Source organism: Pinus tabuliformis, chromosome 6 (genome assembly GCF_031772625.1).
Source record: "Pinus tabuliformis cultivar Carrire ecotype Pingquan chromosome 6, CPIR1, whole genome shotgun sequence".
NCBI classification, from domain to species: domain Eukaryota; kingdom Viridiplantae; phylum Streptophyta; class Pinopsida; order Pinales; family Pinaceae; genus Pinus; species Pinus tabuliformis.
The window spans coordinates 1,237,321,850-1,237,328,371 of NC_142292.1; positions in this window are offsets into that span (position 1 = coordinate 1,237,321,850).

A 6,522-nucleotide genomic window follows, 5' to 3' on the forward strand; every position below is an offset into this window, starting at 1 on the left:
AATAACAGTGGAGACTTTTGCAAGAAGGAATTTGAAGAGTTTTGTAAGAAGTGTGGTATAGCATGGAAGAAGACTACTCCATACGTACCTAAGAAAAATGGAGTTTCATAAAGAATGAACAAGACGTTGATGGAAAGGGCAAGAAGCATGCTGAGTGGTGCCAGGTTAGGACAGTAATTCTAGGTAGAGGCGGTGGAGATTGCATGTTACTTGGTCAACAGATCACCTTCATCACTGTTGGAGGATAAGACTCCCCAAGAGGTATGGACTGGCAAGAAAAATTCTCTTTCACATATAACGGTATTTGGATGTGATGCATATGTACATGTTCCAAAGGAGAAAAGAACAAAGTTGGATAGTAAATATAAAAAGTGCATCTTTGTTAGGTATAAGGATGGTTTAAAAGGTTATAAGCTTTGGAACCCAGAAACAAGGAAGGTTGTGTACAGCTAAGATGTGGTGTTTAGAGAGATGAAATATGTTATTAAACATGAAGTCCTACCAAAGGAACCTGAGAAAATATAGTTTGAGTTGAAGGAGGAAGAATAAGATTCTACAGTAGAAGAGGAATCAGAAGATGAAGAACCACAAACTCCAGCTTTGAGAATATCAGTTCGAGAAAGAAGGCATCCATAAAGGTATAGTCCATCTACTTTTTGTTCAAATTTTGTTTTATCTATTACTGATGATGATCCCTGAATTGTGACGGAAGCAGTAGATTCAGAGGATGGCAAACTCTGGAAAGAGGCCATTGTTGATGAAATGACATCTTTGGACAAAAATGAGGCTTGGGATTTGGTGGAGTTGTCGGTTGTAAGGAAACCCATTGGCAACAAATGGGTATTCAAGAAAAATATGAGTGCAAAAGAAAAGGTGGAGAAATACAAAGCTCGGTTGATAGGAAAAGGTTATTCCTATGTGTTGGTAATTGATTTTGGTGATATATTTTCTCCTATTTTTTGGGCATGGAATCCCCCCGAGGCATGTTTTGGGGTTCAAATCCCATGTTTTGACCGAATGATGTTGTAAAGCCTCGCGAATTGGGGCGCGAAAATATGTTAGAGTCATAGGGTTGTCTGCCATAGTTTATAATGTAATTTCAACCTACCCATGGTCCACGACCATGGGATTGTATAAATAAAGCGAGGCTCTAAGTGCAAGAGAGAACCAAGTAGAGGATAGTGAAATAGAAGCTAAGAGTAAGAGTTTAAGTGTGTCTTGGGTCGTAGGGTAGGAGAAGGCTCTGCAGCTGAGTGCCCAGAGGCTTAGTTGTTTGCAGCTGAGTGTGTGGACCCCTGCAGCTGAGTGCGCAGGGCAGAGTCGAGTCTGTAACCAAAGAAGAGAATAATAAAGAGAAGTTTTATCCAAATTTTGTGTATCTTTTCTTAATTTATTACATGTTTGATATCAATTGTAATTATATTTTTTATTTACTGTGCGCACTTGGATGAATGATTCATATTTCTAAGTATAACTTAACGCATGCAAGTAGGCTAAGTTAATCAACTAATAGTGGAATACTAATAAGGACTTGGGTAATAACAATGTTTAGCCTCCGAGTAGGGCTACGAGGTACGGGTAAGTGCACGTAGTGACGAGCGCACAGGGTCGAACCATAGACCACTTAAATTCATCAGACATATCTAGGGTGCAGAAACCTAGTTCTAGAACCCTCCCATACTACTTCAGGTGAGACCTCAGTCCGCGCTCCGCGGACTATTGCTGAAAGGGCCAATAGTACCGAGATTTGTTTGGCTATATCACCTCTGAACTTGGGTCAGGCCCGAACAAGAAAAAAAATGGTTCTGTTGCCGGGACCGGGATCTACATAAGAGATGTTTGATGTCGTGTCACTGGAACAACAAAGAAAGAAATTGAAGGGTGGCTGGACAGAAAAATTCACGAGTTCATGGTGCAGGAAAGAAGTAATCTATGAGTATCAAAGGAACTGTGGTTAGAGTGTTACTTATATATGGAAATCCATGAAATTTTCTTTGCATCCTTCCCCTGTGAGTTGTACGAGTGGATCGCGAAGCTAGCAGACAGTCAAGGAAGGTGTAGGCTTGACAAAACTATTATGTTGAATCCAGAGTTGGTGCACAGACTAGAAGCATCAGAAGATAAGATCATGTGTGATATGGACCATTGGCTCGATCGAATTATAGGAGGGTTTATCACCGAATTCGCGATAAACACGTCAGTCAGCTACAGTGAGGTGGAGTGACGCTTCCTCAAAGGACCGTGAGGTAAGTACATTAAATCTTTGAACACTTGGATTAAAATACTACTGTGTGAAAAGCAGGTTATGCGAATAAATTGATGTTTGGGGCTACGCAAAGTGGGAGGATCTACAGAAATGGAAATAGAGAAGAATTAGAGACTAGTCCTCTGATTTCACCTCACGAGAAAGTGAGAAAGAGCTCATGAAGGTTTCACCAAGGAGTGTGATCAGTCTAATAAGGCAACGAATTCCATGCATACCACCTCCACCTACACCACCACCAGTTTCACCTTCTTCACCCCCATCTCCGCCCACACCACCTCCGCCACCACAGTTCAATATGGTGAGCACAATAAAGTTGTCGGTTTTCAAAGGGGTAGGGAATGAAGATCCAGACCAATTTTGGTTCGTGGTAAAGGTTGTATGGGAAGCACAAGGAGTCATGGATGACAATATAAAGAAGGTAATGCTGGTAAGAACATTGTAAGAACGTGCATTAACGTGGTACATCAAGAATTCTAATAATAATCCAAATGCAGGGATCGCAGATATCCAAGCTGCGCTGAACAAGGAATTTAGGAGGCCAAAATCGAAGACACAATCCATTATTGGGTTTAAGGAAATCATGATGCTTCTAGGCGAGACCCCCTGGGAGCTGGATCAAAGATTGAAGGGTATGATTCGTGAAGCCAACATGACTTTGACGGATGGGCAGCACCGCGCATGGTTTGTAGCATCACGAACGCCACATCTAAGGACCACGTTGTCACAACAGAAGTTATCCACCCAAGATGAAGCTTTGGAGATTGCAATGAGACTACATGAGACCCCAATACAATATCCTAGTCTGGGAGTCCAACAAATCCATGCGCAACTGAAAAATTTGTGTCTAGAAATGCAAAGTTTGAAATAGGACAAGACAACTCGCCCAGAAGCGCGCGAGGAGGTATGGTACATAAAATGTAAGGGCCATGGGCATGACAAGGACCATTGTCCAGTCTTTTCAAACTACCTAGTGGGAGGAGGGCCAATGCCACTGAGACCAAAGGCACAAGCAGGGTTGAGTGCGGCGCCTACATTATGGTGTGTGATTTGTCAGATACGAGGGAAGCACGCTATATATAATTGCCACCTATTACAAAAGTATACGTAGACGTCTCAACAATTGTTCTGTAATTTTTGTGGGTCGGTAGGCCATGATGAGCGCACATGTAGAAGTTATGACTGATGATGGATCAAACTCCTACCTATAGGGTTCAAACCAAAACACGATCCCTCGATCAAAATACATGGATGGCGCGCACTGGATTTTGGGGGCGCGGACGAGGACAAGGCGGAATGGGACCAGGAATGGGTTACAGACAACTGATTTTTTACAATTGTGGAGGGCTAAGGCATTATGCTCGCAATTGTATAAATCCACGAGAGCATCATGTTTATATTGTACCCAGTTTGATCATGAGACGGAGGACTGCCCCAAACTGATAGCGAGGTTGCGCAATAAAGGGATACTCCAACCTCTGCCGACCCAGAATCTGCAAATGATGAAGTCTGAGCCGCGCGAAGAGGACCCCGAATGTAAACATTGTGCTCCAAAGTGGTATCACGACAGGAGATGACAAGGGAAAGCAACATGAAGAGAGTGCTTGGGTTCGCAAGGCTCCAACAAAGGAACCAGAGTTCAATTTGTAGTGCGCGAAGGAGACATTCATGGAAGCTAAGAAGAGTGTCACAAAGGACTCCACTTCAGGTAGTAAGGAAAAACTAGAACCAGAGATGGACCCGTCAATGCTTACTACCCTTCTAGAGACATTCATTAAGTTTCTACACGACAACAAGGTTATGAAGGGACTGCAGGAACTCATCACTAGATGTGCTGGATCAGGAGAACCGTGCGTAGTCCGGAAGCTCGAGAAGCACACAACACGAACAGGGAGGGAGATGAGATTGACTACATAAATCGGGGAATACGAAATGGATCAAGTGATTCTGGATTTAGGATCTGATGCGAACATACTGTGAAAGAAGACATGGGAGTGCATGGGTAGACCCGCATTGCAATGGTCTCCTATTCAATTGCGAATGGTAAAGCGGCAAAAGATACTATCGATGGGAATATTGCAGGGAATAATGGTATATATCAAAGGTGCCAACGCAATTGCAGATTTCGAAGTGAAAGAGATTTTCAATGATAACAATCCCTATCCTGCGCTACTAGATTAGGCCATTGATATGAATGGAGTGATCAATCTAAAGAAGCGCAAGATGATTTTTGAGAAAAAGTCACTACGCGTAGTGCTACCTTTAGACCCTGCAGAAGGATCACGCTACACAGAGCCAATGCGCGATGACGATAGCAACAACGATCTAGACTGTATCTACAAGATAACTGCTCAGGAACAGGACTGGGTGAATCCTATAGTAGATGGACGGATTTCATGGAGCACAAAAGTTCCTGCACATCAAATTCGGACGAGGAAATAGATCAATGGCAGAACTGGTTACACGAGGTAACCACGCTTAATTGCAACATGATGATAAGATCACTGTGTTGTGTGACAAGGGAGGTAAGAGATCTGCCTATGTATTACAGGTTGATAGCAGTGGATAATTTCCTAAAATAATTGAAAGAGAAGTACCAGAATAGCAGCATTTTGATGCTATGAAATGGGCACTACGCGTTATGCCCACAAGGTAGTGGGGTACACACTAGCAGCAGTTTGAGGACTGGCACGAATGCATAAGAGTGATGCTTATATAGTTTGGAAAACCTCAGCTACGAAAGGAAGCCCGGTATGATGGACGAAACAGCCTGCGCACCCACCTCTCCAGACAGGTACAGGCGTATGGTACGCAACCTGCACAAATGCACATTGTCCTCATGATAGTAAACAGGAACAAAAAGCAGGAGCGGGCAAGACGAGGGCGCAAATGACGAAGTATGATAAGACCAAGCGCGCCAAAGATTATACGCGGGGAGGCCTTTGACAAGGTGTGTGAAGTGTTGAACACGATCCACCATGTGAGATTCACTGACTAGGACCTGCGCGTACCAGTGGTTCTATGGCCTTATACGACCATGTGCAAAACCCTAACCACGCAAGCACTTCCGAAGCTGAAGTATGAAGTAGGGGCTGTAATCCTGAGGGAGCAGGAAAAGCCTATTCTGTGCATAGCATCACCCATAAATACGACAGTGCGCGAAGCCCAAAACGAAGAAACCACACAGCCGTGAGAAACAGAACACATAGGACTTGAGGAAGAAATCTGACGGGGAAAATTTAGACTCCGCAAACTTGAAAAAGAAAGGGTACAATTAAGGAAGAAAAGAACTTTGATGAACGTGGAAGTCTAGAAGCTAAAAGAGGAAATAAAGGAAGAATTTCTCGTCAAAAAAATGAGGATGGTAAGACAAGGTGCGTAAGATAAAACTGACAAGTTGGAGAACTATTGCCGAGAATTGGTTAGTCTGCTGCCTTGGCTTGGATTGCATATTGCCAAACGTAGTAACTAAGGTAGCACGTTGCAAGTAGTAAAGTGCGCGATGCCGACCACAACAATGGAAGGTGAGGATTCTTCGTGAACCATGGTGGAAGGAGGGATGGAGCCCCACAAGGGTGGTGCAACCACCTGACTAGCAGCAGAAAGAGCAGTCTTAGCACTCCAAGCAGTTGAAAGGAAGCGCAGGACTTCAAACTATTCTACCCGGGATCTGCGCGATATTGGGGATGCGCGCAGAAGTAGAGTGTCACAAGGTCTGCGTCTACGCATGGAAGGTTGTGTTACCACGCTGATTGGCCAGAAAGTGACCATTGAGGTCACTATTCATGATGGGATGTGCGACATGAGGCCAAATGGAGCAAGCAGTGGGCATTTAAGACGCAATTTATGGGCAAGATTTCAGAAAATCTACCGCCAAGAAAGCATTAATGGACCAGAATTGGGGGGAACAGTCGAATTCAAATTCAAAATGCGCTATAAAACACAAAGGGCTGCCCAGCAAACAACACTTGGTCATTTGAGAATTGAGCGATTGCGTAGAGAACTGAGCATTGAGAATCAAGCGATAATTGAGCCCCTAAGTTCGTGAGTGACAGAATACAGCCTAGATACGATGAAAACAACTAAGGATGGTTTGGGAATTGAAGAGGTAACCGCCGGCGAGGCTGCGTAGACCCCAATGGTGGAGGATGTTCTAGAAGGCGTCGGGGTTGTGGCAGAAATCCCCAAATCACCGCGAACACCGAGGCCCAAGAAAGATAAACAAGCAATGGCCCCCATACACGTGTCCTTGAGGAACC